Source organism: Columba livia, chromosome 3 (genome assembly GCF_036013475.1).
Source record: "Columba livia isolate bColLiv1 breed racing homer chromosome 3, bColLiv1.pat.W.v2, whole genome shotgun sequence".
NCBI lineage: Eukaryota > Metazoa > Chordata > Aves > Columbiformes > Columbidae > Columba > Columba livia.
In genome coordinates, this window is record NC_088604.1 from 101,267,949 (window position 1) to 101,291,382 (window position 23,434).

General features: G+C 44.6%; 1 long non-coding RNA gene across 2 annotated transcripts in view; it reads right to left on the reverse strand.

Moving 5' to 3' along the window:
• The window catches only part of LOC110365484 (uncharacterized), a 144,622-nt gene that overhangs the window by 47,503 nt on the left and 73,685 nt on the right, over positions 1-23,434 (reverse strand). The window contains exon 1 of one of the 2 annotated variants that reach the window (XR_010471629.1): positions 18,723-19,770. The exons of the other annotated variant lie outside the window; for it this stretch is intronic. This is a non-coding gene — a long non-coding RNA (uncharacterized LOC110365484). Of the gene's footprint in view, positions 1-18,722; positions 19,771-23,434 lie in introns of those variants that run through there. 2 annotated transcript variants of the gene reach the window in all.

Genomic DNA, 23,434 nt, shown 5'->3' on the forward strand with positions numbered 1-23,434 from the left:
TGGTGCCCTGGTCCAGCTCCACATCCCTAACTCGCCTTCAAACCAGGTTCCTTGTGTCAAGCTCAGCAAGACAGTCTCCAGGTTAAGAGGACTGTGGGGTGTGAGCCAATAAAAACCACAATGGCAGTTGCCTAGTGAATGAAGAGTGGCAATAATGAGCAAATGCTGGATAACTCTTTGAACGGAAACAGCTTCTTTCTTTGAAGAGATTTCAGTAGCTTTGGAAAGTACGAATGGAACTTCAGTCTCCCTCTGTTTCTTGTTACTATCCTTCAAGATGTTTTCACGCAACAGAGGTATGGCAGCTCCCACAGAAGTGTGACTTGGAAATGAGGAGGGGGCTACCGCATTTATATAGCAAATTTTAGGTGTTTCCAAAAGCAACCAGAACATTCAGAATGAAAAACAAGGCAAAAAACGACACCAAAGTAGAGCTGCTTCTGTTCTGCTGTCCCTAATTCACTGTTTTCTTCACTGGCACACAACCATGTGTCTGCAGCCCAAGGGTTGTTCTTTAACTCCCAGGGCTGCTGCCGCTTTCCATTCTGCCAGCCAAATGAGCACTGTGTGAACTCCATCGCAGCAAGTGAACTCAGTAAGTCCTTTTATTCTTCTATGACCCTGCTAAAATGGTTGTTAAAGCTACCCACCATTTATTCCCTGTGAGTATTTCACGCTTTGGTTTCTCAGGACTCCTGCTGATTTCCCTTCTTTCTTCCCCATGAAGCCAAAGCAAGACTTCCCTTCTGCAACCCCACTATTCGTTTCCTACTGAAGATCTTTCCCTTTTGATCATTTGCGTTATTCGCATCCACAGAGCGAGCTCTAGAACAACAGATCTGGGGGCAGCGTTCTCCCTCCCCCTGCACTGCAGAGACCAGTGCCTGCCTCATCGGAGGGGATGATGTCATGCTGGCTGCTCTTTTTGAGGCAAATAAAAATACATCCTGTCTCTTTGGATGCTGCTTTTGAAGCCTGCAACCTAGCTGGAATCAAGATATAGGTGAAAATCCAGCAATGTGCTCATACTGTACCCGAATTTCCTGATAAATCAGTTCAAAAGTTACACAAACCTCCCAGCCCCATGGAAAGGAGCTCACTTGCTCGTCGAGCTGCTATGGGTTAGACAAGGCAGAGAGTCCTATGTTTGCTCAGTGGCTTTGCCCCAGCTCAACCCGTGTGACCTTCAGCTCCTCCGTGCCGTGGTATAATCACCAGTGAGCTGCAGACAGCCTGTACCTGCTCATCTGCAAAACCCTGACGAAACTGCAGCATTTAAGTGCAAAGTAACTTATTAGGGCTGGAAAACACAAATAAACGTTCACGAGAAACAGGAGCCAAATCCTCCGGTTCTTAACTCGGGTAATTTCACAACCAAGAGGTAACTTGATTCAGCTGATTTAAGCCTTATTTCTTGTTTAATTCACCTGAGTCTTTAAACTATGATGCTTTGGATTTTTTTAATTCTCCTTCTTATCATCTGTTCTGTGGAATCAAAGGGAATTTATCTCAACTCAGAATATTAGAAAAATATCATTAAAAGACAAAAGACTGAAATTGAAATGTATTGTTTCAGTGAAGCAGAACCAAGTCACTTAATCATTTTATAGAATCACAAAATTCAGATCACATTATTCATTCAGAGCAACTGATCCTGATGTGCTCAGAAGTAAGGCTTTATTTGCAAAGTTTGCCATTTTACCTCCACTGAAGGTGGTAATGCCTTAGAAGAGAGCCAAGTCATCAGGAACCACAACAGAAAACATGGACCAGTACTTCAGGATACCAGAAACCATTTGAGCTGGACCTTTTATGCACAAAGGCTGGGAAAAGATTTCATCAATGCTCCCTCAAAGGTGTTGAGCCAGGCAGCTGAGGAAATCAATAGATCCCCTCTGAAAACACCACACCCAGAATCATTACAAGCCATTGCAGCTGGCACAGAGGTGTTCCTGATGACACTGTAAGAGAAGAAAAAGGTGGAAAGAAGAAAGTAACTCTTCAAATTCATAATGCAGCAGAGGTTGGAAAACAACGCCCACATTCCATTAAGTCACCTCCCAAAATCATGTATCCTGAGCAACCTGCAGACTATTTTATACGATGTGGCCAATGTTGGAAAGTAGTGCAAGCACAAGGACTAAAGGTGACTTGGTTCACACAAGACAGCTGATCCTATCCAAGCCCCATGACTCCAGGTAAGAGGTTCAGAACACATCACATTGAAGCAAAGGAGTTCACAGCGCGCCCCCCCCCCCCCCCCCCCCAAGCTGATTTACTATTGCAGAGATTGCGAAAGAGATAGGGAAAGAGATGGAAAAACACCAGGAGTTAGAAGCTGTCCAATATTTACCTTGGAAACAAGTTCGACCCATTAACTGTGAAAATGGGCAATGTCTGACATCTTCCTCCATTCAGCTGCTACAGAGTGAGTGACCAATAAATTAAATAGACTGAGAGCCTGCTAGGGGCTCCCAGGAGTTTACATGTAACTGAGCCCTGATGGGCTCACTGGGGACTTATCGTCTTCTCAGAGAGAAGCAAAGCCACTCTTCCTGAAGGTGGTTACAGCAAATATGAATGAACTTCTGTCTGCATTTCAGGTCAGCTTTCCAGTGGCATGTATTAAATAATACAGCCTTTATACACAAATCGGTACTTCTGTTCTCCAGGTTGTGTGATACCTGCTTTGTAAGCAGTGTACGTGTGTACAGTGTGTGTGCTGCACATCTGGTATTTCCCCAGTATCATCCTTATAGGGTTTCCTCACTATCCCTCACTATCTTAATGGGCCATTGTTCAACTATCATTACTCAGATACAGACGAAATATTTGACAAACAGACATCGAACCACAAGGAATCTACTACCTTTCCCCATGACCAACACTAGACACTTTGCCATTGCCATTCCTGCAGGAGTCTGGTAGATGGTGTTTTCATCCAGAGGCAGCTTGGAGAGAAGCACACAAATATATGCCCCAGGCCTTATCTATCTAGAACAAGAAAATGAAGTCAAGTTGTTTTCAAGTCTTCCCACTATTCTTAACCCTCAAGAGAGGGACAAAGAGAAGTAGAGGAGGAGAAAGACAAAATTTAATGAGAAACTGGGTTGCTGTTGTAGCAATAAAGGCTGCAAAGCGTTAACCAGCTGGTCTCAGGCAGACAAAGCCGAGAGCTCTGCGCTCCACAGAGATCATAGAATCATCATAGAATAGTTTGGGTTGGAATGGACCTTCAAATGTGCCTGAGCTTTCCACATCTGGAGGAACAGGACCAGTCATGTGTCCACATCAGGGAGCAACGTCCAGTGCGGTAGCTGTGACACTGGGTGACACCCACCATGTGCCTCACACAGCTACTCAACCACTCTCCGTTTAGAAAACGAACAAACAAGCAAACTAAACCAAAGCAAAACAAAAAGCAAGTATCGTCTCTAGACCCAGTGCTGTTCACACCAGATACTTAGATGGACAGCCTTGGCCACCACACTTTTTGACCCCTGTTTCCAGAGCTCCCCCATACTGTTTACATTTTGCCTTCAGTGCTGGGGAAAAACAAATGAACTATGTTTTTTCTAATTTTGCTGCTTTTTTTTTCAGATTTTCTGGAGTGATCAATACCCCTTAGCTTGCTGGGGTGCAGTTTTCTTGTCATGAAATGGTATTACGTGAACACAGCAAAGCCTGAATTTAGGCATGAAGCAATACAGTTCCAAGTGCAAAACCAGATTTTAGGCAGATGCGTTAGCCCCAGAGATTCCTTTCATTGTTATTTAATCATTATATTGCAGTAGCAGACAAAATCCCCACGAAATAACTCCAGCTGTACTAGGCACTATACACTGAGTTAAAAAAAGAACTTGCCTCCCTCAAGAGCTCGCAATTTAATATAAAAAGCAGGTGTGCCATATAAGCAGTAAGGAGAAAGAGGGTAATTGTGGCACAGAATCTCTAGCTGGATTCAAATTACTCTTAAAAACACAAGACATAAATCAATCCATCTCACAAGTCCCTCTTGCTCACACGTGTTGTCTGGGGGGGCACTGCCAGGTGGCGATCGCGAGGTGGATGCTGAGGTGGGATTCCGTGTCCCAGGGTATGCTGAGCCATAGGGCAGCTCGGGGCCACCCAAAACCCTGCCAGGAGGGACGCAGTGGGGCAGGGACACCCCTCCAGGGAGCCCCAGCAGAGGAACTGCAAGCCGGCAGCGTGTCAGAGAAAGCAGACTAAAATGTAAGATGGGATGAAAGGAGGGAGATCCCCGAAGAAAGGATCTGCTGGTGACCCATGAAAAAGGTGAGAGAGGCTCTGGGAGAGCTGAGGATGATCCTGAGTTAGAGAAATGAAGAAGAAACAACAGACAGTCCTATCTTCACAGAAAAATTATTATAGGCATGACAAGCATCACCCTCCTTTTGGGGCTGCCTATTAAGACTATCTCTACTGAAGCCTATACAACATCATAAATGTATAGGAATTCGTATAAAAGGAAAGGGAGGGAAAACAAACAAACAACAGCAACAACCACCAACAGCAATAGCTTCTTATTTCTACCTTTAACCCTTACAGGCCTCAGGGTTCTCTTGTAACACAAATATGAAATTTGCCTGGAAACCGCTATGAAAAAATCCCAATGATACAGTGGTCACGTAAATCAACGTGTGTCGCAAGTTGAAAGTGAAAATCACACACAGCAGTATGAAAAGCAGGGGGAACAAATATGTATTCTTGCCTAACTTGGTTGAGATTGATGCTGTCAAGGCAATAAACTATCCAGGAATAACCTGGGTCGTTCACACTGACAAGACTTGGTCCGGCCCTGCTGCGAATGGCAGGGCCTTGCCAGGCCCTCATGAACGCTTGCTGTGGTCACCCACAGATGATCCACCGTGTCCCCCGGCGCCTCCCACAAACCAGTGATCCAAAATACACAGTGAACAGCTCTTATTTCTGCTTATTTGTTTTAATCTCACTTCATTTAAGCTTTGAAACTTTGATTGCATGAAATGCAAATGCCAACAATGGGAAATAGAGCAAATAACACCAGGAAATGGAAATGTGTGTGAATGCAGCATGTTGAACCAAGATTTCTACAGTTTCTGATCCAAACTAAACATTGCAGCATTCCTGGTAGTTTAGGTTTCCCATTAACCGTAACTCAGTAATTTCAGAGCCTCCTGTGAGAGGGACTCGGGTTTTCTGGATGCCCAAGAGCATCTCCATCATATGATGTGCAACAGCAGCTAAGGTGAACACAGACAAATGGCAGCCAGAATCAAATCAAAATTTCATTTTACAGCTTCCTGGTGGAGAACCAAAACATCTGCTTCTCCTCAGATTGCTGGGATTTTACAGAAGCTATCACTTCTGTGAGAGCCTACTGAGAACTTTCTGCTTTCACTGTTTTTCATTGCAATGTTTATTCTTCAAATAAGCTTTCTCCATGAGTGTGCAGAACAGCTCTGATGATAATGGCCTCTGCTCCAAACTGGAATTTTCCTCAGACTCACTAGAGCAAAGAATAGCTCAAAATCTACAAAATTCACTTGAATTGCGTAAATATGTTATTTGAGTGCTTGTTTTGTCTTTGTTCAGTGACTTCCAGGTGAGCCCTCACTTTCATGATGTGTCTCGCTCTGTGATCGGCGTGCTAGAGGATATCCAGTAGCTGGGCACTGTAAGATCCCCTGATGAAGACATGCCTCTGTCCAGAAATAATCTGATTGCAGCAGAGACTTGTGCCCCAGTGAGGCTGTGGGGTCAACACAGTGGGTGATAAAAATTCTCTCTTTTTCCCCATCCCCTCTCTCCAGCACGCTTTTTCACAGGGACTGCAAATGCACCTTTGGCTGACTGAAAGCAGATGAGTGAAGAATGAGCAAAACACTCAGGCAATGATTCCCTCCAGTTAGGATACTTCCTAGCATCATCTTTGTTTCTTTGCTTTAGGTAAATCTGTGCCTTGGGCTATATGCTTTGTTTGTTCATAAGGAAATAACATTAAGGAGAGTATCTGAGTGTTGCTCATTTTCATGCTGAGCATGAATGCCTTACCTGGTACACCCAATAACTTATTTAATATGAAACAATGTAGCTGATAAAGAGGATCCAAGGGAGATGCTGAAAAAAGAAATGGGGAAATTTCCCAGCTATTGTAGTGGGAATAATTTACAAGATTTAGATTAAAGTGTAATTTATTGTCTGAGTCATATGGGGAAAGGGATGCTAAATTTGTTCCTGGGATGAGAAAGCAGTTGCCACCAGGCTTGTGTTCTCACTGTGCAAACAAATCAGCCGAGCCGTAACACCTCTTTCTGCTCAGGCAGCAACTGGGGGTCGGGTTTTAGGGGGACAGGTTTTGTAACCTAGTTAGAAATGGTTTGGTAAACTGAGTCAGAAGCCATCTTGGATATGGGGTTCCACCATCCTCCACAGCACACACCTTGTGAAGGAGAAAGTGAGGGCCAGCCTAAAGGTCTGCTGAGAGCCAACTTAGGCTCTTTGTTAGCAGCTTAATTAAAACAGCTCCATTAAAACCCCAACCTCCCTGGGGTGTTACCCCTCTGCACAGCAAGCAAGAAGACAGGATCTATCAGGAAGTGTTTTACACCCACTTTGCGTTGGCAAAGATCAATACAAAGCACTGAACAAGCCTGCTTCACCAGCACTCTGATTCTTCCAGAAACATGAAAGCATTTGTCACCCCGTACAGCTGCTTGTGCTTGGCTGCAGCAGCTTTGTGCTGCCAAAACAGCAAAAGGCAGCCAGAGGATATTCAAGAATGAGGCTGTAGTGATCTGAGGCGTAATGACTTTACACTTCTTTTTTAGTTCAGATCTTATTTAGGTAAAACTTTCACTGGTGTCATATTTAGGTCTGGCCTGCCAGCTGCCCTCTGCCAGGTTTCTACAGGCTTAACGAAGCTTCGTGCTTCACCGCTGTGCTGGCCCTTGCACTGCACCCACCACTGCTGGATGTGAGCACCTTTCACCTTGGATAAGGCAGGGACACACATGTTCTACCTGGGGACAAGTGGATGTAGCAAGTGGAAATCCACTTGCCCCAATTCAGCTGCACTGGGCTGTCCTGGAGCCCTGTGTGCAGTTCTGGGTGCCACAGGATAAAAGGGATATAAAGCTACTGGAGACTGTCCAGAAGAGGGCTACGAAGCTGGCGAAGGGTTTGGAGGGGAAGCCATATGAGGAGCAGCTAAAGTCACTTGATTTGTTCAACCTGGAGAAGATGAGACTGAGAGGAGACCTCATGGTGGCTACAGCTTCCTCACAAGGGGAGGAGCAGTGGCAGGTGCTGATCTCTTCTCTTTAGTGACCAATGACAGAACCCAAGGAATGGCACAAAGATGTGCCAGGAGAGGTTCAGGTTGGACATTAGGAAAAGGTTCTTCACCCAGAGGGTGCTGGAGCACTGGAACAGGCTCCCCAGGGAGGTGTCACAGCCCCAAGCCTGACAGTGTTCAAGAAGAGACTGGACAACACCCTCAAACACATGGTGTGAACTGTGGGGTTGTCCTGTGCAGGGACAGGAGTTGGACTCGATGATCCTTGTGGGTCCCTTCCAGCTCAGGACATGATTCTATGATCTGAGACTTCCACGTGGATCTAGTAGAAACAGCACAGGGTTCATGAGAGGTCTTCACTCCTGTGGAGAGACAGCTAAAGACCAGGTGGTACCCCACAGCTCCTCAAATGACACTAAACACATACTGCTAAGTAACCCTGAATGTCTTGCTGTAAGTGACAAATTTTCTCCTTGAAAGCCTTTGAGGATTTTTTCGAAAGTACACATTATTCTGGGCTTTTGTTACAGAAAGCAAAGGTCAAAAGAATTCATCATGCCCAGACAGGAGAAGACGCACAATGGTTCACAGGGAGTTTGCCAAGAATCGCAGCCCACCTCTTGAAAAAAATGTTAGAAGAAAACATTCCCAGTTGAGAACAGATCTGAACTGTGACACCATGGGAGCAGCTCTGAGAACACCCTCCTCCCAGCCACCTGGTACTTAGCCTTAGCCCAAACCAGCTACGGGATTACAACACGATCTTGTTTAATAGCTTTAATTGCCAGCTCAGCAAGTGAAATGCAATTGCAGGAGCTGCTGGGTCACTGAGAAGAAGGTCTGCGCCATTTTCCATCAGACTGCAATTCCCTGGCCTTGCTGAGACTGTCTCCACTACCCCACACCATGCAATGCGGCAACAATGAGATGAGGTCACGACATGAAGTCGGGTCATCATTTGTCAGGATGACGGAAATCCTCTACTCATTCGTGGATGATAAAAAAGTGATATCACAAATGCTGCCCGTGAACACCAGCAAGGAATTGGCAGTCAGAGGAGCAAACTGGGCATCTTTACAAAGGAGGTCAGGAGCCGCATGGCAGCTCTTAAAAATGTTCCCTCTGCCCATGGAAGTCCCCTCTGCCATGAAAGAAGCTACACAGCAGGGAAAATGCACTGGTAAATCACACCCTGAGAATCTCATAGCATAAACTTGCCTTTGATTTTTGAGTATTAAACTACAACTACACTGCTATATATATTTTTTTTCTGTCTTTGCAGCAGAAAATATAATACAGAAGGTAAGCAATTTATTTTCCCTAAAAACACGGATGCGAGGAAGAGTTCATTTCAGAGTGATGCTGTTATCTGTTTAAGTTTGCATTTCTTTGTTCGTTCTGTGCTGTTTTATTACCTCCTTCTATCAGCCATATCCAATGGCTTCTTAAATTCTGCCTCCAGCCACAGGGAATGTAAGCAAGTATAGCTGATGTAAAATGACATGCATGCCTTCATTCACTGAGCAGTGATTGTCTGTTGAGTACTTGCAGGGAAATTCTTTCTTCTTCTTTTTTTTCCCCCTCCCAAATACAAATCCCAAGGCAGCTGAGGTTACACAACCAGCTCCATACTTAGTTTAAAATATGTCTCAATATACAAGCCATCTGCAGCACTCATCATTAAAGGCCACAAACAGGAAAACTCACAGCAACGATAAATAATCAGCACTCAAATGAGCACTCTAGTTTGAGGCAAGAATCCGGGTTGATCAAAATGCTCTCTAAATGGTGCCAGCTCAATGAATGGGACATTCACATCACAAACCACATGTCTGGGGCAAACAGCTCACTTTCCAAAGTCAGTCATATATTTTCTGGCTTGGAAAGTCCTCGACCTGCAAATCATAGAAGTATCATTAGATGCTTGCCCTTTTCTTTACTCTTGCTCAGGGATGCACTTTGGCACCATTGCCAGAGATGTGGAGGTGGGTGGGCTTCTGCCCTGGCCCCTACAACCATCCCTGTGGGCTCAGGCACAAAGCAAAGGGTCTGAGAGCTGGATCTGGAGTGCGTTGCAGACAGAGAGAGGCAGTTCAGTGAATGCCCTCACAGAATCCTTTGTATCAATATTACCATGGATTACTTCATGTACTTACAAACCTGCTCATGCTGGAAGAAATATGTTGATATGTTGGGAAAACTTGTTACTGAAAAAAACAAAGTGAATAAAATAAATCAGAGTCTGCATTTCAGTCTGAAGGTGACCAAGTCAGAGACCACTCTGGTATTGTGCACGGAACAAAGCGCTCCCCACATGTCTAAATGCATCACAGTATGTGGCCACGAGTGATGCCACCGAAATGAAATGCTGGACTCATAGAAATTGGAGCCCTCATCTTTGAGAACATACAAAACCAAACATGTTTATATCCCATGATGAAAATTACAGGACAAGTGGCATTTCTTTGTTTGTATAGTGAAGACTAGGCAACTTAAGTCTCTCAGGATTTCCACCAAAATATGTTGATTGCCTTTGGGATTTAGATTTGCAGAGACTTTTCTGATTGCATTTCAAGGCACATTATGTGCTCTGGAGAGGCACTATAATCTCTTTATTTTTGTGAGGCCCCAAAAGGATTCCTTGATTTTTGAAACTAGAGATGGAAAGATGTATCTTTGCTTCTGATGAATCCCCCACCAGGACAGGACTGCCTTCTACGGCACACTGCCAAGGACTCGCCTTGTCTGGTGTGGAGTGACAAAGCTTGTTTATGGAGGCAACTCCAAATTTCTCAAGCTTTCACTTTTATAGAGCTATCATCAACATGGTTGGTCCTATCATCAGTTATTGTTTATTAATTCTACCTTTTCTAAAACTCTCACCTTTTCCTGTTATTCTATTAAAACTGCAGAATTTCAGAAATATTTGTAAAAGAAGCCACTATGATAAAGCTGGACAGGCTTATGCTCAGTGGTACCTCATTTTATTAATTAATTCCTATTGAGGTCATTAAGGTTCTCTGTATAGCAAAGTCAGCAGGCTTTGGCCCTCAGAGCTCTCATACATGAGGAATAAATCACAAAGCACTGGAGCAGAATCTGTTCTTGCACTTTTGTCTGAGTTTTTTCTTGTTGTTATTTTCTTTCAAATCTTTCATGCTTGATTAAAGAAATTTCTTCTTGTTTTTCTGTTCTGTTTTTATGATGCTTGTAGATAAAAAGCCTTTGCACGGCAGGAAGAAGAACAACAATTTGCCAACTCAAGCTGCATTTACCATCTGGTATCGAAGAACTTAGCAGACTGCCTCTTCCATCAATGCGATAATATTATGTTGCTTTAATGACCCCATGCTCCAATTTGAAGATAAACAAGTTGGACTCAAATGACAGATAGGGACATTCACCCCCTGTAATAACCAGCATTTCCTCTGCGTTTGTCACCAATTACCATAGCATTGATCACAGACTGATAACAAAAGGTAGTGCAATTTCAGAAAATCAGCCTTCTCTGCTTTTTCCTTTCTGTGCCTTCTTTAATTGGGTTTAGATGGCTGCAGCGCCAGATGGGTACAAGCTGCATTGAGCAAGACAAGGGAGTCCCATTTCCCTAGAGACGGGAGAAGGGGGCAACGTCCTGCTCAGATCGCCAAAGCCAACACTTCCAAAGGAACCAGCAATTCCGAAGGCTCAGTGTCAGACACCTTAAATGAGACACATTATCCAAAGGAAGATGTTTGACATATTGCAACAAATGACAGTGTGATTTCTGAAACCTGGCTGGTCAGTGATTGCTTCTGACATCAGACCTCCAGCATGGCTGTGCAGCAAGTGAAATGAAACACAGATTTCCCGAGAACACTGCTATAGTCTGAAAACCTTAGTATGAAATGAAATGAAATGAAATGAAATGATGAAATGAAATGAGTACAGCTTCTCACCCCCATGATGTCCAACTGGGGGATTTAATCAGCAGTGGCAAAGAGGAAAACTCAGTGATAACCCATATCATTCAGGTCTCTGGCATTCTTCACCACCCATGCATCCACCTCTGCTTCTGCCTCCAGTGGCTCATATTGCCTGGGTCCCACATCTTCTCCTCTTACGACCCCATGGTTACTCATCAGCTTTTGCTGCAGTGAACAGGGAGTATCTTGCACACTGCGGTGTATGCAAAAATCAGCTTCTGTTTTCAAGGGCAAGGATGACAAATTAAACGTGGAGCAACTGTTAGTTTTACGGATGAACTATGTGTCTAAAGTAGAAGGAGAACAAACACAGCACAGCTACTACTACATCACCTGCCACGAAGTGATAACGACAGCCACCAGCAACTGGCTATTGATCTTCCCCAGAGTGAGTAGGAGCCAAAACAATGAAAACAAAGTATTTGGGGCTCATGCAGAAAGACATTAACAGAGTGTTCCCTGCAAATAAAGACTTGGATTTGCTGAAATTGTACGCAGAAGAGTCATCTTTTAATAGATAAACATGGGAATAATCAGAGGAGGCTAAAAAAACCCTGTTAAGCTTTACCTCCTGCCAGGGCATATTGTAACTCCCTACCCAAGCCTCTGCACTTACCAAGTGAGAGAACAGGCAGGAAAGATGGGCTGTTTTCCAGACTGTTTTTACGGCTCACATCACACAGGTGATGGTGAAGGGAGGAATACTGCTTCACCAAGCTCATAGCCTTTTGTGAGGACATAACAAGGTGGATAGATGATGGCAGAGTGGTGGATGTGGTCTACCTTGACTTCAGTAAAGCATTTGGCACAGTCTCCCACAGCATCCTTACAGCTAAACTGAGGAAGTGTGGTCTGGACGATCGGGTAGTGAGGTGGACCGTGAACTGGCTGAAGGAAAGAAGTCAGAGAGTTGTGGTCAATGGGGCAGAGTCCAGTTGGAGGTCTGTATCTAGTGGAGTGCCTCAAGGGTCAGTACTGGGACCAGTATTATTCAATATATTCATCAATGATTTGGATGAGGGAATAGAGTGCACTGTCAGCAAGTTTGCTGATGACACCAAAGTGGGAGGAGTGACTGACACACCAGAAGGCTGTGCTGCCATCCAGAGACCTGGACAGGCTGGAGAGTTGGGCAGGGAAAAATATAATGAAATGTAACAAGGGCAAGTGTAGAGTCTTGCATCTGGGCAAGAACAACCCCAGGTTCCAGTATAAATTGGGGAATAATCTGTTAGAGAGCAGCATAGGGGAAAGGGACCTGGGGGTCCTGGTGGACAGCAGGATGACCATGAGCCAGCACTGTGCCCTTGTGGCCAGGAAGGCCAATGGCATCCTGGGAGGTATTAGAAGGGGGTTGGTGGTTAGTAGATCGAGAGAGGTTCTCCTACCCCTCTACTCTGCCCTGGTGAGATGACACCTGGAATATTGTGTCCAGTTCTGGGCCCCTCAGTTCCAGAAGGACAGGGAACTGCTGGAGAGAGTCCAGCGTAGGGCAACCAAGATGATGAAGGTAGTGGAGCATCTCCCTTATGAGGAAAGGCTGAGGGAGCTGGGGCTCTTTAGCTTGGAGGAGACTGAGGGGTGACCTCATTAATGTTTATAAATATGTAAAGGGTGAGTGTCACGAGGATGGTGCCAGGTTCTTCTCGGTGACAACCAATGATAAGACAAGGGGCAACGGGTACAAACTGGAACACCAGAGGTTCCACTTAAATGTGAAATGAAACTTCTTCATGGTTAGGGTGCCAGAGCACTGGAACAGGCTGCCCAGGGAGGTTGTGGAGTCTCCTACTCTGGAGACATTCAAAACCTGCCTGGACACCTTCCTGTGTAACCTCATCTGGGTGTTCCTGCTCTGGCAGGGGGATTGGACTGGATGATCTTTTGAGGTCCCTTCCAATCCCTGACATTTTGTGATTCTGTGAATACAGCAGGGGAAAAAGAGGGAATGAACCCCAGCTGTCCCCAATGGGGACATCCCCTTGGAGACCACTGTTCATGGGCACACTGGCCAGCCCACAGATGTCTAAAGCCAGGAGGAAAACTACAAACATTTCTACAGAATATGGGCAAGTCCTTTACACAGCACGAATCATAAATAAACCAGTCGCATTTGCCACATGATAAGGAGAAGAAATGATAATGGTTATATGTCAAGGACACTTTTATCCAGAGCTGTCATGATAATTCCTTCCACTATAATACATTTGCCAAAAGAGTAATAAATAAAAGCTAAAAGGAAGGATACTGTCTGTAAGCAGGAGTGATGAATTTTGAGCCAGAAATTAAATCTTGGCTGTCATCCACAGGATAACCAGCTTCACAAGCATCTACATGAGTTTAACAAGGCTACTCACAAAGCAAAGAGGCTCACAATAAAAGAGAGTTGCTCATGATACACCCATTGACAGCTACAAGGATAAGCTCCACAGTGAGATATCTTCACGGCTTTGCTATAAAATTAGCCACGAGAAGTAGGATGTGGTCCAGGGAAGGGCTCTGGAGAAGGGACTCTCCAGCAACAATGGCAGCAAGCTTGGTGAACTATCACAGCTTTTAAATATTGCATAACAGATTCTTACGTAATTCCTACTAGAGATTCCTAAATATTATGCGTTACTGTGCCATGTCTACATTATAATGTCAATGTTTTAATTAAAATGTGATCTCATTTATGTCTTAGTGGAGCCTGCAGCTTTATAAGGACCCTTTAGGATTCAGCCACTGCGCTATCGGTTGGAAGAAATGACCATGGAAGGAGCTGTAGACCCAGAGCTACAGCTGATCTAAGTGACCACCGTCAAACGGGCCTGCAGCTTCCTTGCTCCCCCCATCAGGAAAGGGGCTGTAATGAACTCTTATTAATCAGATTAAGGGAATAACTCCAATACTGACTTGACTTAAAGGCTTGGGAGAAGGCTTCTTAAATTTAACTGAAAGAATGGTAGAGACTTCAAGCTGCTTTGTACCAGTTCCTAACAGACAATTTGAGTGTACCATAGTGAAATGTAAGCCAAAAACATATTAAAATATGTCATTTAACTATTGTTGCTCCTGCTAAAAATGCTGTGAGTAGCTCGGGTCCTTATCACCTAAATCCTTCCACCTTGAATAGTGATTGAATAGTAAAACACCCTAAAGCTATTAAGATTCTTCTGTTCATAGCCTTGCTACTATGAAATGGTTATTAGAGAAATGTCATTGGGGAGAAAGAGATGCTGCTTAGTTTTCTGGAACAGGAACTTACTCAGAAGATAAATTTATATTATTATCCCTTCCATTTTTCTCTGGTGTGTTTACTGATGTTCTGCTCACAAAAGAAGCTGCTCTTTCTTGATGAAAGAATAAGCTGTTTGAAAACAAAAAAAGCAGATCAAAGAGGAGAGAGGCTCAGTGATGGCAGACATCAGCTAGGGGAGGGGGATGAAAGTGAATGTGCTGCTGATTGAGAAGCCATTTTTGTTCAATTCCATGTGCACAAGATAAAAGCAGGGCTCACTTTCTGTGTATTTGTTCATCTCACAAATTGTCCAGGGTAGAAGTGTTCAGCCCACCCATCAAAGCGGGATCTTCATCTACACCACACGCATCAGTCTGTGCAACAGAAAAGCAAACAGGAATGGGTTGGCCTAGCAAGGGACTGGTTAGAACCCCTCAGCATCACAGACACTGATTTTGAGGCTACAGCTCAAGATAAAACTGTATTCTCAGTAAATCTTCGGTCTCAAAACACAAATGTTCTCACATCTGTATCTGTTGGACCCTTCGCTAAGAGACCCTATGTGCTGTTTCATGTGACTGTGCTTTGTTCCTCACCTCTGAGCCCAACCACAGCACAGCGACACTTCCCATTTTCAAACCTCCCTGGAAGTCTCACTTTGACAGACTTCCTCGGGATACCTAGTTGATCTGTACTTAAAAGCACACACATATTTCTTCCTATCCTTTCATAGATGTCCTTAAACAAAGCTCCTCAGAACAGGGACATTTTGTTTGTAATATACCAGGCATCTGGCAGGACATGATGAGCCCTTCAATAAAAAATGAAGAATAGTGAAATACTGTTCATGCTGTGTGTCTCTGCCCCACTTGGCCTAGCACACGTAGACTAATTACTGATGGGTCCACTAAACCTAAGTGCCAGTCATACACTGCTGGCTTTTAGAGCTCTAAATATGGACTTTCCATACAGATCTGGATCGATTCACTTTGCAGTTGACTGAACCTCGTCACTAGAATTGTCACAGAGCTACAAAGGGAGAAGCAACTAAAATGCGGCTGCAGATGTGAATTTTGACCCTCTCTCAGATTCTTTTAAATCATTGTGGAAACAGAGAAATTGGAACATGTTCACTGTCATTATACCAAACAACGCCAATCGGAAACCTGGCAAAGAGAACCTTTCTATAGATTGTGCTGCTAAACTGGAGACTACCAAGGCTTGATCATAATTATCAGACTCAATCACATAACTGAAATGAATTATTTTCCCTTGAACTCCTAAGCCCCTGTAACAGAAACACTCCTTGCTGTAAAAACGGTGTGTGGCTTGACCTAATACGAAGTGAGGCAAAGATGACCAAGAGATTTATAAAGATCCGTGTCCCAATTTCTAAACTAAATTCAGGATAATGAGCTACGTGAAAATTAATGGATTATCTGAGTTTACATACTAAGTCAGTGGCACAGTCCAGTTAAATCCACGTATCCTAAACTGAAGCAGCTGTTCTAGTCATTGGCTTTTCATGACAAACAAGTTCATTACTGGCTTACAGGTGTATACACAGCCACCTATAATAAACAGTCATGCCACAATGGAATGGACTGCATGAGTAGCCAACACCAAATCCACATTACATACACGAGCTGGGAGTAAAAATGCCCTGTCTTCTTAGTAACATTTGTTGAGATTTGACACAGGACAGCGCCTGGTTATGCAACCCTTCTACTCAGGGCTGCTACTGAAATATTATTTCACATCATTCACTCCAGCTACGTGGCCTGGAAATAATTGCCTGGAAGAGGCTGGCTTAATATTTTTTTTTCCCATGGAGAGCGCACTTCTTTTGAAAGAGTGGTAGCTTTAGCTTTAAACTGTGTCTAAAGAGGGTTATATAAAGCTCAATATTGGTGTACGTGTTTTCAAGCGATGGTTTTGAGACTTGTTTGGGATTCAAGCGGTTCCCCATGGAGCTGCTGTGAATCTGAATAGAGTGGTGCTGCACTATTGCAATGCGCAGCGCGGAATGAACAGCGGCACTGAAACAACCTCTTCTGCAACAGCCCAAGCAAGATAGAAAGGAGGCAAAGGAGGAGGGCATTGTAATACCTGCTCAGCTTTCTAAAAATGTGGCAATCTCCACAGAGTATTCTGACTTACAGCAGCTATTAAAGCTGCTAGATTCCAAGTCTGGACTTCACCTGGCTGATTTTTGTTTAACATTCAAGAAATTACATGTGCCTCATCTAGTACTTTCCTTTATTCAATCTGCAAATACTGGAATATACTTAAGGGAAACTCAGTTCTGTATTTCTGAGTGGAGGAAGTAAAATGTAAAGGTCTTTAAAAAATTGCCAGTTTCAGATTCCATTTGCCTCTCGTAAGTGAAGAGAAATATAAGCTTTATTGTGGCTTTTCTGTTCTATTCCAGGAATGAGCAGAATATAGCAGATTCTAGCTAACCAAACCTGGGATTTGTTGGATGGAGCAGAGTAAATTTCATCTTTGGCTCTTGCAATTATAAAGCAACATATCGATTAGCAATGGAAGAACGAATAAAGCAGGAAAATCTTAACAGCCCAATAATCTCTGATTCTTAATTTTCTACCATTCTCCCACTTTGTATCATGAAAGCAGATTAGCCTCGTACTTATCTTGGTTTCATCATCTCAGGGTGAGGTTTGGACTACAGACTCAGGTAGGGAAAAATTTAACCCAAAGACTGTTTTCACCAGAATAATCACTAGTAACTTTCCTGCAGTGAACTGTTACATAGGACTGCCAAAGTACTTCGCAGTTTGGCAGCCTGTACCTACCAGGGTGACCATCTGTCCCAACATGCGACATGGATGGGGCCACCATTTAATCCCACACATCCAGTGGAGACAACACGGTAAGGTCACAAGGACCTGGGGTACATCAGACAGACCTGAAAGCAAAATTAGGCAACTGGACTCCCCACATAGCTCAAGAAGATGCGCTCCCACTGTAGTTTCAAGAGGAGGTGTACCCACCTTAGGTCCTAAAGGACAAGCCACTGCTTCTGCTCACCAGAAATATATTCATTTCCTATCACTACACTGCAAGAAAAGTGTAGCATTTGTGACCCGGGAGATAAAGACTATGTAGAAGCCAGTGGCAGTGTGGAGTGGGAGCGCGTGGCTGTGCTGCACACTGCAGAGGGATCTGGAAGCCCCTCGGCAGAGGGCTCCTCAGCAGGCAGCCACCCTGCCAATCTCACAAACACATGGAAAAAGCTTCCCCAACAGAGCTGCACTCTCTGTCCTGCAGATTCTAGGACAGGCCACTGCATGGAAGACGCACAGGTATCCCCCTCCTCTCCTTAGACCATTTCTTCGCACCTACTCCCGACAGAATCACAGAATAATTTTGGTTGGAAGAGACCCTTAAGATCACCGACCCCAACCATAACCTAACACTGGCACTAAAACATGTCCCTAAGAACCTCACATATGTGTCTTTTAAACACCTCCAGGGATGGTGACTCCACCACTTCCCTGGGCAGCCTGTTCTAGTGCTTCACAACCATTTCTGTGAAGAAATTTTTCCATATACCCAATCTGAACCTTCTCTGGTGAAACTTGAGATCATTTCCTCTCATCCTATCACTTGCTACATGGGAGAAGAGCCCAACCCCCTCCATGCTACAACCTCCTTCCAGGTAGTTGCAGACAGCGATAAGGTCTCCCCTCAGCCTCCTTTTCTCCAGGCTGAACAGCCCCAGTTCCCTCAGCTGCTCCTCATCACACTTGTGCTCCAGACCCCTCACCAGCTTCATTGCCCTTCTCTGAACTCTCTCCAGCACCTCAATGTCTTTCCTGTAGTGAACAGCACCCCCCTGAAGTCTGAGGGAAAGGCAAAGCTGGAGAGGAACAGTGGCAGGAGGATGGGGAAGGCAAACGCCCGTTTCAGATTTCATTGCCAGCCAAGAAGCTGTTTCTGCTCCAGAAGGGACACTCACAGCACCTGCAGTCCCACCGTGCCCCAGCCAGGGCACCAGCAGTGAAGGCAGAGGGTGACTCCCCGCTGTGGCCTGAGCCCGCATTCACTTCCAGACCAGAGCATGGCATCACCCCTTTAGAATTCACATCGCTGTAATCCATCCCATTAAACGACGATTAACTAGCAGCAGCCACTGCTTGCCAGTGAATGCCAGCATTAACTGTAACACAATAGGAGCACAGGCCTAAGCCCGTTTTTTTTTTTTCAGATTGCAAACCTGTCAGCGGAGTGGGAGTGTTGATGTACTCTTCTGACTCAGTCACAGCGCCTGCTCCTGGGGTCACCCTGTATTCCAACGCCATCAGCAGCCCCTCTCCAAATCTCACCGATTATTTGATCATTGTGGCCAGATTTTGCCTGGAGGAAGAAAGGAGGAACAGGCTGACATCACCTGTTATTAATAGATGGGTCGAGAAGAACGATCTCCAGTAAAGGCTTGGGTGATGATGTTCTCAGGAGGACGGTGTGTTAGCGAGCAATACACGCTGGTAACCTTGTAAGGGAAGCAGCTGTCTGCCCAGTGGCTTTTGCTGAACACTCGAAACACAATTTTCTGGTCCTTCAAAGGGCACGGTCAACCCCTCACTGGGAAAAACGGTGCTTGGGGACAGCCAGCGAGAAATTAGTTCCTGTGCAAAGCAAAGTCATCTGTCTTTGTAAAGGCAAATAGCGGTTCTTTGGGAAGACTGAGAGAGCTGGGTCTGTTCAGCCTGGAGAAGAGAAGGCTGAGAGGGGATCTCATCAATGTTTATAAATATCTCAAGGGTGGGTGTCAAGAGGATGGGACCAGACTCTTTTCAGTGGTGCCCAACGATAGGATGAGGGGCAACAGGCACAGGCTGAAGCACAGGAGGTTCCATCTGAATATGAGGAGAAACTTCTTTACTTTGAGGGTGCCAGAGCACTGGAACAGGCTGCCCAGAGAGGCTGTGGAGTCTCCTTCTCTGGAGACATTCAAAACCCGCCTGGGCACATTCCTGTGTGATCTGCTCTGGGTGAACCTGCTTTAGCAGGTGGGTTGGACTGGATGATCTGCAGAGGTCCCTTTCCAACCCCAACCAGTCTGTGATTCTGTGACTCTGTGGCACTGCAGAGCAGTGGCCCCCATCAATGAACCCAGAGCCATCAGTGACACCAGGCCAGGAGCTCCTGGAGCTCCCATCTGTCCCTCACTGCTGACCCATCTCAGCCTTCAGACCAAGACATGCAGCTGGATGCAAGCTGCAGTGGGTGAAAAATGTGAAATGTCTTGTTTAATCAGTAAATCTCCTCCTCTCTGCTTGCACATTTCCTGATAACAAGCAGTTAGAAATTTTATCAAAGGCATCTGTTATTGAAAATTGTTTTGTGTTAAAAAAACTCTTGGTAAGGAACTATTTGCTGCAGCTCAGTGTTGGGAATGATAACTCCAAGTCATACAGGGTGGGGGTTATTAGTGTTTAAATAGTTGCTATGAAGTGGGTATTTTAATGTTTAAATAGTTGTGTGTGATTCTTGGTATTGTGCTTCCACAGCAAAATCACAGGATTCCAAGTTTAAAATTCACCTCTTGTGGATCAACTTTGAGTTCAAATGCATCTTTTCCAAGAGACTTTCCTACCAGGAGGCTACTAACGAAAAGTAAATTCATAACAGGAATAAATGGAGCCTAAGCAAATTCATTATGAAATGTAAATACACGTACTTACTTTTCCTTTGTTTTTCCCAGCTGATGGGAGAAGCCATTTAACATATTTGAGCTAGTCAAAATTAGTACATAGTTGTATTTCTAAGGCTTCTTTGATACATCTCCTACGTATGATTCCCATCTACTTATTTCCAAGACATGGAGATTCCAGCACTGAGTCTCCTCTCAGCAGCAATAGTGCAAGATGAGAGATTTGCTTATTTCTCTCAGAAAAGGCAGAATATTACAGTATTCCCTCCCACGTGCACAGATTGATTTACCAACTCTTGGCTGCGCCTACCATCCCGCATAAATTTCCAGTACAAAAATTAAACATAGGGGAAAGGATGCCTGAACCTTACAACTCAGTGGTAAAGGTTTTCGCAGCCAGAGAGCAGTGACCCTGCCAGTGACTTGCCGGTGGCCCTGACACAGAGCAGAGCCCTGCAGCTCCTCCGGGATGACCACACAACACTACAACTGAAGGCACTCGGCAGCACCGAACTGGTATTTCTTTCTGAAAACACCATCGAGTGGTTCAGTGAGAAGAAACACTGTTAATAAGAAAACGGCTTTCTTTTTTGAGTTTATTCTTCTTTCTCAGGTGGATGATAACTGCTGAGGAAGCATTTGAGGAACATCAACTGCAGCATGTCCATCATGCCTCCCTCCCACTATTGACTGCAAACACAAGACCTGAGCTGCTGCAGCACCTTCTTCACTGTCATGTGCATCCTGTTCCACGTTTTTCCCGGGTATTCACACTGGCAAGCCTGTCGCTGCCACTGGCTGCAGGTCTGGCTCGTGACTCAGACTGCTTAAGTCTTCCAGAACGTCATTTTCTTTTTTGCTAGTTGATTAATTTGCTTGCTTTCATCTGTTTTCAAACAAACCCTTGCTTAAAATCCTCCCTGGGAATTCTATCAGCCAATGCAGGAAGCAGGAGGCCTCTTTCCAGTACAACGTGCTCTGACCTTCTCAACGCTGCCATGCCAAGAGAGCTGGGCCATTTCCATGCTTTAAGAGCACAGACTTGCAGAGAAATGTGTTACCAACACCCCTGCCATCCTTCCTGCAGGAACCACTCACACCTTCTGCAGTGGAAGAGGGCAGGAGCCACTCTAGAGCATGCTGTACACAAAGAGAATGAAAATTCTCTCCCTCTGTTGCAAAGAGGGACTTTTAACACCTAAAAAATGAGATCTGGATTTCCCTTCTTTGGTCTGCATACCTATAAACCTATTTTCCTGGGCATAAAAGCACAGAGTTCCAGCTTGTGTTTATCTCTGAGCTGCAGTGAAAAATGAAATCAAATGTTAGCAAATAGACATACCAAACATGCACATTCTCTGCTATCACCCTTCTTCCCGCTGCAAACTGCATACAGGCTTGGAAATACTGAGGTCAGCATTTCATACCGCAAGATAAAACAGGACATAGGTGATCAGATTTTCCTCAAATTCTTATAGTATCATAGAATGGTTTGGGTTGGAAGGGACCTTCAAAGCTCATCCAGTCCAACCCCCTGCAATGAGCAGGGACATCTTCACCCAGATCAGGTTGTTCAGAGCCCCGTCCAGCCTGGCCTGGAATGTCTCCAGGGATGGGGCATCTACCACCTCTCTGGGCAACCTGGGCCAGTGTTTCACCACCCTCATCGTAAAACATTTCTTCCTCATGTCTAGCTGAATCTCCCCTTTTTTAGTTTAAAATCATTACACCTTGTCCTATTGCAACAGATCCTGCTAAAAATTTTGTCCTCATCTTTCTTACATGCCCCTTTTATAGTAAATAGTGAGAAGTGACAATAAGGTCTCCCCAGAGCCTTCTCTTCTCCAGGCTGAACAGCCCCAACTCTCTCAACCTGTCCTCACAGCAGAGCTGTTCCAGCCCTCTGATCATTTCTGTGGCCTCCTTTGGCCCCTCTCCAACATCACAGTCCAGTAAGGGTGGATGGGAACTCAAGGAATAGAACACAAGAATTGGTCACCCCCACCATTTGTATGCTGTGTTTCTGCCAGAGATTCTGGGATTTTATAAAACCTGAGTTCACAACTAACAGTAATGGAAATAGCAAAATAAGTTCATTTCACCTTTTTCATACTATTGGTGCAATACAGTCTACCCCACACTGGTAGTATCCAAGGGTGACAGAGAACTCAAATTTGTAGACTTTGTATTTAAATCACACTCAGATCAGAGCCAAGGCCAAATCCCAAAAATGAATCAGGTCCATATTCCTGTGATAAAATCTCTGTCCTCCGCTTTCTTGTGAATTTTATATGGTGTGAAGCCTACATGAAATGTAGCTGCCTTTCACAGCTTTATTTTTAAAGTTTGAGAAGTTTTATTCCAATTCAAAAGAAACAGTGAGTGACAAGCTGCCTGTTGCTTTCTCTTTCCCTAAAGAATGGCTCGATTTGAATTCAGCAGCACATACAGTAACCACTGTTTGCCTCGACAATCCCTGTGACTCATTGAGATTCAGAGGCAGGTTCCTGACCTGAACTTTGCAGCTACCTCTTGTCTCTTACAATTGCACATACCAAAGCCCAGGGTTTGAACATTTGTGGCTGTGGAGGACTTAGATTGAGAATTATACTCGGACTTTACTGTTCAGACCCACCTTTTATTAATACTAATTTTGAAAATCAAGCTCCTCAAAGCATATTGTATTACTCAAGTGACACGGCTGTTCTGTCAGGTAAGGGATCTTCTTGCAGATTTTGATATCTGCATGTGTGGAAGAAATAGGCCTTCTTAATCAGAGAAAAGCTTGGGCAAACATAAAGGAAAATAAAGCCACTGCTTCTCAAGCTGGAGTCCTTCAGTGCCCCAGTCTGGCCAGCTGTGCTTCCAGGCCCACAGCCACTTAGCAGTGTACGCAACTGCACAGTGATGGTGTGAACATCCCACTGGGGCGTAGTGAAAAAAAGGTGTGGACAGTAGCCACATAAAGAGTCTCTTCTGCTTTTACCAAAGATGAAGAGGCTATACAATTCAGATCAAGATTTGGATTTTGAATGTTAATGAATTTCTTCTGCCTAACCACCAAGTCACATGTTTCAGCTAATGGATGTATTGTCGTTTTACAAGTGAGATGTCTTCATGGGAAGTGCCATCAAACAGGCACTGAGCTGTGCCATTCCTATTTACTGTGCCCAGGAACTGTTTACACAGTAGTTCACACACATACATACATTTATTCAAAGAAGCTTTGGAACTGGCCAGAGGCCAAATATATGCGGATGGGTTTTGTAAGA